The sequence below is a fragment of the Gouania willdenowi genome, chromosome 22, assembly GCF_900634775.1.
Source record: "Gouania willdenowi chromosome 22, fGouWil2.1, whole genome shotgun sequence".
Taxonomy (NCBI): Eukaryota; Metazoa; Chordata; class Actinopteri; order Blenniiformes; family Gobiesocidae; genus Gouania; species Gouania willdenowi.
This window is the reverse complement of record NC_041065.1, coordinates 13,344,393-13,357,762: the sequence shown is the minus strand read 5'-3', so window position 1 is coordinate 13,357,762 and position 13,370 is coordinate 13,344,393.

Genomic DNA, 13,370 nt, shown 5'->3' with positions numbered 1-13,370 from the left:
AAAGGAAATTTCTGATATCATCATCAAACATTAAATACATGGGAATATCAGTGCTGTTAGTCAACTCATCTGTGTTCTGGTATGCTGCTAAATGTAATTGTTTTTCAACCTGTTTGGACAGTACAGTCACTAAAGACTTATAACTGGCTGCAGTTAAGCAAAGAACATCAAGGATGTTGGCATATTAATATTGTCATGTCAGATCTTGCAGATGTTGCATGTCTCTTGCACCCAACACTCTTTCTCAGCCCTGTCAGGTGTGACACATCCCAGGTTTTTTACCATTTATGTTAGTGGTGTGCATAAAAGGGTGAGTATAAAGGCCCAAACATACTCGTGCGGAACGTAGGCGGCACGGACGATGCAAAATGACCACATTCACCAGAGCTTTCATAGTAGTAGTTTCCTTGAAAATCCTACATTTCCCACAATCCTTAGCGCTTCACTGTAGTCGTTGGACTCTTTCTGGGACGTCACGTGCTTATGAATGTGTCTGTACTTCCGTAGTTCGTTTGCCAGTTTCTCCGCAAAGCTAGTCTCCATCTCTCCTGCTCTGTTTCACCAGGTGGGTGAAAAGCAGGTCGGTGTTACATTCAGTGTGGGTCAATGTAAAAAATACATGCAGAGCATTGTTTTGTCTGACACCAGGTACGTGGAACGGAGTCCATGTGGATGTAACAGTTGAGCTTTGTGCTCACTGGCCTTGTGGACGTCCCACCCAAATATGTTTGGGCCTTAAGAGTGGATGCATGTGAAAGCGTGTAAAAAAAAAAAAAAAAAAAAAGTGAACTTGCGCACAGATGTGCAACACTGCGCAAATAGGCCAGAATTGAAATTCTCGTGAAAGTGAATTTGGCAGCGTATTATTAATTTAAATTGACAAATAATAAAACCACGAGGATGACCCAGGACACGCTGGAGAGACTGTCTCTGGGCCACCATGACCTGGATAAGACAAGCGGGAGAAGATGGATGGATGGATGGATGGATGGATGGATGGATGGAAGGATGGATGAATGATGGATGAATGAATGAATGAATGAATGAATGAATGAAAGGATGGATGAATGGATGGATGGATGGATGGATGAATGGATGACTAGATGGACGAATGGAAGGATGAATTAATGGATTGATGGATGGATGGATGGATGGATGAATGATGGATGGATGGATGGATGGATGGATGGATGGATGGAAGGATGGATGAATGATGGATGAATGAATGAATGAATGAATGAATGAATGAATGAAAGGATGGATGAATGGATGGATGGATGGATGGATGGATGGATGGATGGATGGATGGATGGATGGATGAATGGATGGATGAATGGAAGGATGAATTAATGGATTGATGGATGGATGGATGGATGGATGGATGGATGGATGGATGGATGGATGGATGGATGATGGATGGATGGATCTATGGATGGATGGATGGATGGATGATGGATGGATGGATCTATGGATGGATGGATGGATGGATGGATGGATGGATGAATGGATTTGTCAATATTAAACCATAAAATGTTTATTGAGCTAGTATTCATTGATCAACATATGCACAATCACTGACTCAAGGAAACAGTTATGATCTCTGTGCCAGAAGTCAAAAACGTGCAATATCAGTAATTAATCAAGTAATTTCTGTTGAGTAAAAAAATAAAATAAATGGTGATGGATGGATAGTTGGATGGATGGATGGATATGCAGTGTTTCTTTTTAGATGTGGAACTTTTTTAACATGATTTTAACCCCTATGAATCATTTCTAAATTACATCAAACAATACACACCACATTAAAACGTAATCAAAGTGAATCGGTAGTGCTACTCTATTGACACATACTTTCCCTCCTCGGTCTCAAGGGGCGACCCAAAGTCCATGCACTGGTATTCACACACAGGTTGTGCATTGCCTCTGAGGGCACCCCTTTTTGCTCAGAGGAAAGCCTTTGATGCTCTTTTTGCTCTCTGTTGTTGTGCCAGAGCAAAGTAATTGCACAGCATTTGTGTGCCTCACTCACCTTCTACCCCTAAGCAGGCCAAAGGCAACGGATTCTGTCTGAGAGAACAAAATTGAGAGCGACGTCTCTTCATCCCTCTGCTTTTGAGTGGGTTCCTTTTTTGCTTTTGTTTTTTTGTTTTTTGTTTTTTTTTTTTTTCAACTTTGAATGAAAGGCTACGAGTGAGCGTAGTTTGAGAAGTGAGAAAATGAAGTGGCAAACACTGAATATGAGTGTTGCGTCTAAAGTAGCTCTGGTTTGACATGATCACTGTTTTTAATCCTTCAGTTGTACACAAAGAACAATAAATGATGAATTGTTGTCTAACATTGCAGGAGTATTTCAATAATAGTCAATTTAACATGTTTTCCCAGTAAACTTAGAGACAATTAGATACAAGAAAATGAGAAAGTTGAACAATTGCAGGCGCGCATAAAAAAAGAAAATCATCCCCCTCACTTTACACAGAGAGATTCATTGTTGAAAATGTATTGGTCCAGTTAGAATGATTATTTATCTTTATTTATATTGGTTGTCATGTTGGCGTGCGTGTTTGTTTGCGTGTCTGTTTGTGTACACAATAGTGTCCTCAATTTTTCACACAGATGAGACCACAGATGAGACCATTCAATTTGATGATGGTGGCGCTATAACCAAGGTTTTTGCGTTTTGGTCTATAACTCCCACACCGTATGTTGCACATTCAAAAACTCATATCCACAGATTCCCTGAATAGCACCTGGGCTGGGCCACGCCCATTTCTGCCTATAATTGTCTTGGCGCAAAATCGCAAAAACTGGAATACCTACTTTTTCCAACTCCTCCATGGGGTTTTTGTCCAATCAGTGTGAAACCTGGCACGTAAAGTCTTCAGTTGGACCTGATCTTGAGTAAAAAATTTTGTGCCATCAAAATATGCGCAAATCATTAGCGAGTAAAATTTTCTAGCTAGCTATAAAAACGCAAACTGTTGCATATCTCGGTCAAATTAAATGCCAACAACACCAAATCTGAGATCCTTGGTTGGCATGTGACTGTGGGGGTATAAGCCAAATTTGAATTATGGGCAATTTATATCTCTTAAATGGCAAAATCAATTTTTACCAATTTGGTATTATGACCCTGGGTCGCTTCTGAAGGCCATTTCTCAAAGTTAATCACAATTGTCAAAGTGGGTGTGGCTTATTATAACATAAACAATAAACATTTTTTTTTCAGCTCAAATATTATGTTGAGGGCTGTGAAATTTACAGGGTACATATATAAGAGCACACAGATCACCCATACCAAAAAGTGCGCCTCTAGGTGGTGCTATTATGGGTGCAAACGCATTTTGGCCTGTAACTTTCACATTTTCAATCACATCTTCATAAACTCCATATCCACCTGTTCACAGCAAATGGCACGTTGGCTTGTGTCCTGACGCTCGCCCCAAGCCCGTTATCCTTCGTCACGTACTTCCATGGGCTCCGCAAACCCTGGGGGCAGATCCGTGCATCCGTGGTCCTTGGCAATAACATATTTTGTCAGTGATGGAAACCGCTGAGAAAGAAATTGGGCGTTTTTGAAAGTCTGCTCTGTGCTTTCATTTATTTATTTGTTTATTTGTATGAATTAATGTACAGCTGATTGAATGGTGATCACGCAATCACAGCCAGTCATTTGACGAAGCCGCCGTTCCAAGAAGGTGAACAAAGAGTTAACAGCAATGAGTAAAGTGTAAGTAAAGTGACAGCAAATTAGTAATAGGTGGCAAAAAATGGTCCAAAAGTGGCAATACCGTGGCAAGAAAAGAGTGAAAAGTCACTAAAATTGGCCAAAAGCAGTCAAGAGTGGCAAAGAAAATTGACAATGGTGTTATGTAATGGCAAAATGTAGCTTAAATGAGCAAAATGCGGCATACAATAATGAAAAAGGGCAAAAATATGGAACAAATAGAGGCAAAATGTAGGGGGAAAAGGAAACAAGTCTTATTTATTGGGCAAAGGTAGCTTATTTGGATGAAAAGTGGCAAAAAAAAACTTGCAAAAATGGACAAAAAATAGGAAAAAGTGGTATTTATTGGCAAAAGGAAACTTAAACAACAACGTGTAATATTTTTTGGAAAAGGGGCAAAAATGGGACAAAGAAAGTTGCAAATAGGCCAAAGAAAAAGGTAAATGGGTTTTCTGGGGGAATAATACTTAAAATTAAGACACAAAGAGCCACATGTTGAGTACCACTGACTTATTAACAGCGTTGACATGGTATTAGTGAATTAATTTAATAAACTAAATTAGGAGTCGATGGTTGCTCTGCCCTTAGAACACCCTCACTTTTAAAATCACTGCTCCACCCCTGAGCAATTGTATATGCATGTGGCCACAAGCAAACACAAAAACATTGTGGAAATTAATGTTTAAAAATGTTTTCTCTAACAATAAATAATAAAGGCTTTTGTTTTTTTGTTTTTTTGTTAAAGGATGATTGTTCTCTTCCGGACCACCCTCCCTGGGAGCTGCTTGTCCTTCAATATTGTAAACTCATTAATAAATCACCTATGTTTTGTGGGCTGTATTTTATATCCCACCCTCTCTGCTTCAGGTAATTTCCATTAAAGCACAAGGCAATAGGATCTGACCAAAGCAAATTTTGTCACTTATCACTTTTAATTTATGTGGTTTATTACCCAGACAAATAAAGAGCTGTGTGGTACAAGTTTTATTTGTGGTAGCATTTTGCTGATGTAAAAGTGTTTGGCGATGCATTGGGGAGAAAAAAAAAAAAACAACAACTGATGGATAGCTCAACTACACAGCAAAATGGGCACGGATATGAGACGCATAAATAAGAAAACAAGGCAGCAGAAATCAAATGACACCCATGGCCTTTTACTAAAGGAGATTGTGCATATGACAGGTGATTTACACGGACACAAACAAATTTTTGTCGCGCAAGGACACAAAACTTTGGAGTTAATGAGAAACTAAGGCCTCAAATCACTAGACAATAAATTGTGCGTCAGAACGCGGCAGCCAAGGTTGCATGCCGTGTGGGCAGGATAAAAAACACACAAAGCAAGTACAGAACCATAGGGTGTGCCATACATTTACTGCCTCTCAGAATAAATAAATAAATAAATAAATAAATAAATAAATAAATAAATAAATAAATAAAATACAGCTTCAGTTTTTTTATTTTTTATCTCCACATTAAAATCTTGCACTTCTAATCTAACTACCTGTATGTTGTGTGCATCACAGGTATTCCTGAATAGTTTAATTGCGATTTAATATGCAGATATTTTTTCAAGGGCCTCTTCGTCATGTATTTTTCAATAAACACAAGCAATGAATCAATCTGTTTCATAATAAGCAATTTCAGATTTATTTAAACTTTAACTAAATATGAAAGGTAAATTTTAAAGCACAGATTACAACAATAAAGTAAAACAAATCTGGCACAATATGGCACACAAAATAAATGAAAAATACAAAATAAATAGTTCTAAATAAAACGCTATACAGTAAATGTCTAAATAAAACAGTAAATTCACTGTTTAAATTACATTTTTATATTAACAAAACACTAAACCAACTATCTAAACAATACAAATATTCAAATCAAGCATATCAAACAACTTAACAATGAAAAAGAGTGCAAAAGGAGAATTAGTGAGCTGCACTGGCTCGTGACAACAAGGCTATACTTGAACTAAACGCTGCCTGCAGCCGAGGCACGGTAGCAGCCGATGTGCAGGGAAACCAACCCAAGACCGCAAAGCCGAGACAACCCAGTGGCCCACGAAGCAGCGGGTTTGCCTGCCAGCACTCGCCGCCACTGGAGCAGACAGAGGCGGCTCGACAGACGGCAGAAGCGTGGCTGCCGCGGAGGACTATCGGCCAGGCTAAAGGCTAAGCAGTGGAGAACCCCGCATGGTGCACACACACAACTCATCTGCTTCTGGTGCTCTGGTTCTGCAGCGGAACACACTTTTGGGACTCAAAATCACAATAGTTGCTTAAATAGCCATGTGTTTTACTGTAGTGTGCAGTTTTTGGACTGAAAACAATAATAAATGTGTGGATAGCATCTACAGCAGGGGGAGCCAATCCTGGTCCTCGAGGGCCGGATTCCTGAGACTTTTAGATGTGTCCCTGCTCCAACAGGCAGGCTGAATTGACAGGCAGTACGGCAGTATCAATGCTTGTCTGAGGCTTGAGGATTAACGTGATCTTAAAAATACCGGTAACAGGGCCGATTAGGATGTAGCTTGTTGGTCCAAAAAAAAAATTGCGTTTTATGATATCGCGAGAATATTGCAAATGCGATTAATCGTTCAGCCTTAATCACAGGTGTGTATGGTGGTTAGCACATTTTTCTTACAGCAATAAGAGTTCAAATCTATCCAGGAATCTTTTAGTGTGGAGTTTGCATGTTCTCCTCATACTTGGTCCTCTTGTTGTAATTTGTAATCTGGATGCTTCCTCTCACAAGCCAAAAACATGTTTTAGGTTATTTAGTGGTTCTTGAGCTTTTTGTGTTGTGCCTCCCTTTTGAAAAGTGACACATTTTCAAATAAGTATATATATTTTTAAAGATTTTATTTAAATGATATATGAGGTACAATTTAAAGTTTCTTAAAATGAAACGTATAATTCAATGAAAGGCTTGCTTTTAATATTAGATTGATAGTTTCTTGTTTATGTAGCATTGAAAACTACTGCTTTCGCTCCTGAGATTGAAATACCGCATACGGTTGAATAGAATGTTGTTATTCATGCTCTGAACACAAATTGGATTTGAATGTAGCAACAAACTGGGTACAGACAATGTGCAGCCAAATTAAACAACTTACCGCAAAAAAAAGCTGATCATCCTGTTTCCCGACATTTTCTCTATAAAATTACAATCCACATCCATCTTAATCTCAGTGCTATTGTGCAAAAAAAACAAAACAAACAAAAGTAGCAAAGCGTTCAAAGCGTATGGTGGAAAACAAAGAAAAAAAGTCTTGCTAATTTCAAAAGAAGTGAAATGGATGCTGCTGACAGCCAAATGTTTTCTTACAATAGTGATAAATTTCAGCTCAAGTGAACAATGCCTGAGAGCAGTCCTGAGAATGCTTAATACGTCTCCACTCTGGTGCTACCTCCATCAGGGGCTCATTTTCCAAAGAACTATCAACATAATGATACCTCTTTAGGGCCCAAACACTTCCAAATCAGTTAGTAAACAACCCAAACGGGGATCTGTACACATTTTTACAGACAATTTACTGTTATCACGAGGGGCCCAAATGGATTAGTAGGCCCATTAATGTCTGAAGCTAATCGGTCCTTGATTGGAAATGTGAGAGAATGGGAAATAAAGTCTGGATTTGATCCAAATTGTGTTTGATCATGACATCGCCCCTAACAACTGCTCCAGTCTGCAAAGAGTAATTGATTCTCCTCCCCAACCCCCCCCCAGCCTTTGAATCCCCATGTAAAAATCTGGTTTTAACGATTGTTTTATTTGGATTTTAAATTGCACAAGCTGAGCCAAAAGATCATTTTAATGATGATCTATCATCTGTTCTATGAAAAAAAAATGTTAGCTCTAACAGAGTTTTAATCCAGTAGCTGCTCACAGCAAAACAAAAACACAGTGTTGATATATATATATATATATATATATCATTACAAGTTTCTCCTCACAATTTAAAGGAAAAAAAAAAACAGAACTTTTCTGTTTAAAAAAAAATGAGCGGTGAAGATGATTTTTAGTAAGCTGATTGACCAAACTGAAATTTTGTTTTGTTTGTTGGAGCAGCATGGCCTGGATTGTCAGTGTACGTGTGCGCTTTAATGCTGCCTTCACAGCGAATGCGTCTTCTGCGGCGCCGTTCCACATGTGTCGCAGGATCAAAAAAATCCCCATTTGTTCATATGCGCGTTTGAAGCGAAGCCCCGCCCACTAGCGACACATCCAACTCGGTGAATTTCACTGCCTGCTGAAGCGAGGAGCTGCGCTCCTTTTTCTCCTCTCATAAACATAAATCACCAGTGAAAAAAGCCGGTGTGATTATCGGCGAATGCTGTCCTAGCTCAGTGCTGACTTTCAAAGATAAAAACTACAGAGAGAACTTTTACCTGCTACTACCACCTCCTCGCTGATTCTCCTCCACGCCAAATCCTTCCTAGTCCGGTCCTGGTTATAAAGGCCTTGTCATACAGCTCCAGGTGGTCACACACAGCTTCTACTCCATGATTGAATGGGTGAACAGATGGGTGTCTGTGTTGACGACCTGACGTCATCGTCAACAAAGACTCTGTTTGGCTTTCATCATGCGAAACAGTTGCAAGAGTTCAATATTTTCAACTCTATGCGTAAAATCGGGAGCGTACTCAGATGGACAACACTCTTGACGTGTGGCTTTGATCGCACCACCGCACAGGAAAGATTTTGCATCTGGGACGTATCTATCCATTGACTTTGTATGTAATCTGGAAGTACGGATATTTTGTGACGTATCTGGTGTAAACACAGCTTAAGACACTCATACTTGTACTACAGTAATTATCTTTAGTGTGTCCAAGGATGAAAAGGTCTTCCTTGTCATTCTCCTGGGGACGGAGTCCAGGCTACATTTTCACCAGATACCTGAACTACCTTGCTCTGAAAACCTCTTGGAGCTATAAACTAAACTTCAAACCCTACACCAAAAGCTGAGCCAACACCTCACCTTCCGACACTTTTATCTCACTTAAACCCAACAATCATCAAATAGAAGAAGAGAAGAAGAATTTGGATAAAGAAATCTAATGCAATGCCTATGATTGACTTTTTCTGACTCCTTTGTCAGCTCTTCTTCTTTGCTTCATGCCTTCTACAAAACGGCAGTGTTGGAACTGTCGCCCCCTGCAGTCACATGCAGATTTTTTCGGGTCACAGATTTTGTTTAACCTGTTTCGCTTAACAAAATAGGTTTACATCAGCATCTTTAACTTTTCCTGATTTTTAAGAGCAACCAAAATTGTCATTTTAAATGCAGCCTGAATGCTAGAAAACAATGGGCTGAATGGGGCTTTTCACATCAACAATCACCGGATTTCAAGATTTATTTTTTATTTATTTATTCAGTTTATTTCCGACATGGTTACATTCACTTTTTTTTTTTTTTTTTTACATTTTTTTTTTTTTTGTACATGCCGAAAAAGGAGACGAGAGAAGCAGTTTGCTTATCTGGGTCCCGTCCCCTGTTTTACCATTGCAAATTTACATGGGTTTACATGTCTCTCTGGTCAAACATTCTTGAGTTGTTCTGAACAGTCCTTTTTTGTGTATTCTCATCTGTAGTCAGTGTTGTCTTGTTTTTATTCCTCCTCCTCTCTATCGTTGTTCGTGTTGGCCTTGTTCCCTGCCAGACGTTGTTAGCATTCCTCCAGTGCAAGAATAGTTCCTCTTTCGAAGGTGTTTGGAAGTTTTTTTCCCTTTTCATCCATAGTGTCACCACTTGGGAATGTCTCTTTTGGACACACAAGTTTGCAGCTTGTTTTGTCTCTACATCAAGGTTAATCCAGCTGTTGTTAGTTCTATTGGCAGTGTTGTATTTTCCACTGTTAGATTTAACTTTTATAAACACATTATTATATCTTAGTTCATAAGCAATGTAGTAATTTCACTGTACAGGAAAACTGCACATATGACAATAAACACTTTGAATTTAAATTTAATGTAATCCTTAATCACCCCACCACCTAGCAATTGAAATGAATAAATGACAGACCTTTTTTACTCTTGGTTTCCACATTTAATTCAGTCTCCGTAAAATAATCACAGTCTGAGTTTTGTTTCCAGTGTTTATATAGATCTGGGTCCATATCCATGATTACCATCAGTAATGTTGTTGTTTAGGTGGATCCTTCCTATTTTCCCAAGTCTTCCATTGTTTTGATGAGGATTGGTTCTCTTCTCCCAGTGGTGTGATGTAAATTCTGCAGTTCCTTGTCCACGTCTTTAAAATCTTTCCTCCTTTTTTTATTTGGCGTGCCTTCCATGCGATGCTTGCATTTTTTTTTGTCAGGCTTTCATTAATAAAAACCTTTGTTTCCTTCAGCTTTCTTCCTTTCTTCAGTAGTTCTCCTTTGAATTTCATATTCGTGAAGGTTATTTTTACAGCTCTGTTATCATTTTTCTTTGGCAGGAGATGGCAGGAGTTGACGTTGTCAGGGTTCAGGACAATGTCCTTTGACTCCAGGTAGTCAATGACCTGTTGTTCAATCGATTTTGTTTCTTCGTCACTTGCGTAACTCCTGGGTTTTATCTTTAGGCCTGTGATGATGACATCTTTCTCTCTTTCCTTTTGTTCCAGCTGTTCAACCCTGGCAATTTTATTTCTTCAGCATTTTTTTCATTCTTTTCTTTCAGTACCTTTGCTTCGCTTTGTAGGTTTTCCAGTGAGTTTTCCAGCGTCTTTTCCAACGACTTTATCTCGGCAGATAGGTTTCGTAGACCCTCGCGTATCATCTCCTTGACCTCTTCCAAACCCGAATTGGGTTCTGAAGGGCCTTGGACCCAATTTTTCAGGCTGTTCAGCTGTAGCCAGCTGTAGCCAAGGTCGTGTTATCGGAGTGAATGAAAACACGTCTGCTCTCTCCAAAGACCAGAGTTTACACTGATGTATGAACACAGGCCCTAAAACGGTAAAGTAGTCCCATTTTTAAAAGTAAATAAAACAAAATGGTACAAAATTATGTGTTTTATTAGGCATAGATCTTTTAATAAGTGACATTGTGATTATTGGGGAGGAGGTGTTACTTTGTGATCCATCAACCTACAGTAAATGTAGATTTTTAAGATGATATTTGCATTTTAATAATAAAATTAAAAAAAAAAAAACCAATGTACTTTTCAGTTTAGGCACAGAACAGGAAACTTTCCAACAACAGGTCCAGCCAACTATCTGTAGGAACAATTGTAATTTCCTGTCTGTTTTTCCATGATTTGTCTTGCTCTGCTGCTGGCATCCAAAAGACAAATTATGGCTTCAGTGGTTGAGTCTTGTGAAGTTCTTGCCAAAGGGATGTGGTCTATTAGACTGCACCTCCCTCCCAGTAATTATAAAGTGACTAGAGTAAGACTAGTGCAAGCACAACTATAACATGACCTCTCATACCGACACTGCTCTGTGTGGCTTGGAAGTCCAAAATATTTAATATAAAGCTTTACTTTTGTCCATCAGATTGTCAGGTCTAATTAGTCAAGTGGAATTAATAGGTATGAACCAATGAACACTGTACTCACTAAAATACCTTTTATCCCTGATAAATATAACTTCAAAATACAATTCTGGGGAAAAAAAGATCACAGCACTTTGTGTAAGTGAAACAGTTTCTCATCTGTAAATTTGTGGGATGGTGAAATCGCTTCTTCTCTCTGATCTAAAGTCCTTGACCACAATCTGAATCCAGAGAATATCCTGCAAACACACTATTGGAGTTGACATCACAGGTAGCCACAGAGGCGTTTCCCACACACTCCTCCCAAAGCTTCAAAGCTCTTCCTGGGCCTGTTATGGGTTTCCCTCATGATGAAGTGTGACACACCACAAACACAAAAGCCCCAGCCTTCTCGTGGGTATGCTTTGCTTTTCTTGGAGCACCCCTGGCCGCCCAACGCCAAGTCAGCTTGGCGGTTGTCAAAAGTGGGCCTCGTATATCTGAAAAGAGTGAGTGGGAGGGAGAAAGAGTGTGTGTGTGTGTGTTTATGTCTGCGCTGTATGTCATTTTACATGTGGTTATGTGTTGAGAATCTGTCGATAGCTTGTCACTGTCTCTGGGCCGAATCTGTGTGAGTGCAGTCTATGTGTAGGCATGCGTGTGTTTCCACCTTGAAATGACGTAATATTTAACCACCACATTTTGTCAAGGAAACCGTAATAAAATAAAGGTTTGCTTAAAATGTTGCCCAATTTTACGCTGTTGGTTGAAATGTCTTTTTGCATTGCAATATTAATGAGGAGATTAATTGAATATTTCCTAATGTCAACTAGGATTAGGGTTAAGCAATGCACACACATAAGTAGTTTCTAAATCTTAAGAGATTTTTTATTTGTCACAGACTCCACATAATGTTTCTAATCAACTTTTGAGCCTAAAATATTGTGTGATCAAACATGATCTAACAAAACCAAAGAAGAAGAAGAAGAAGAAGAAGAAGAAGAAGAAGAAGAAGAAGAAGAAGAAGAAGAAGAAGAAGAAGAAGCATTTGCTGCGGAGCAACTCCAAGACGAAGACGTTGAAAGAGGAGGAAAATAATGGTGGTTTTGGCACTTTCCTTGGCCGAAAAAAGTGATATAAGAAGACTGTGGGGGAAAAAAATCATGGAAACTGCATTAACACAGACTTTATAGTCTACTTAGCAAGCTAGAGGTGAGTTTTTTATTAGCTATTGCCTAATGCTAGGCTCGCTAGTGCCTAGTATATTTATCGGAGTCAGAACTCAACGGTCGTCTGCTTTCCCGCACACACAGATTCTTGGTCGCCAATATTGAACAGGTTTAAGACAATTGTCTTGGAGCCGATTCTTTGGACAATTTCACTCTTAACACACCTCAGACCACACGATAATCTTATAAGATTATTTTATAAAACCCAGAAAATCGGGGATTTGCCTTCTTTGATCGGAAACTACAAAAACCACCTGATCGTCTGTATTTGTGTACTCCCCTTTAGTCTTCAAATATTAACTAAGTCTTCTCAATGTATTTCATTCCTAATAGTCATCTATTGTTTTATAACATAAGAAATGTTAATTTAAGTCATTGTTCCATGTCTTTATGACTCAACTAATGTATTCTTGGTGTGAAATATTCTTCACTACCACATATATTTATTTTCTATTTTCAGTGTGTGTTTTGTGGGTGTGTGTCTCCTATTCAATAAGACATTACTTGAACTGGGAAGCTAGCCTGACCAAGCCAGGCTAGACTCTCTGCCAGATCACAGCATGGTCCAGTCAGCAATTTGTTTTGTGGTTTTGAGCAGGGGTTATATGTCTACGGTGCTGTCCAATGTCAACACTGACTCCAAACATGCACAACGTAGCATAAAGTAGCATAAAGAGGGATTCCTCTGGGAGGACAGAGATTAATGTATGGTTGGAGATAAAAGAAAGGAGAAGAAGAAGAAGATAAATAAGGACAGGGGTAGGATAAGCATGGGGGGGGGGGGGGGGATATCCTAAATATATGGAAAATGGAAGAAAGACATGACGACATGAGAACAAAGATACATACAGACCTAGGTTTATAAAAAGGATCGCTTCAAGTAAAAAACAAAACAAAATACCTCTTCTTGATACTATTTTCAAAAAATATAAAATGAACACATAAACAACA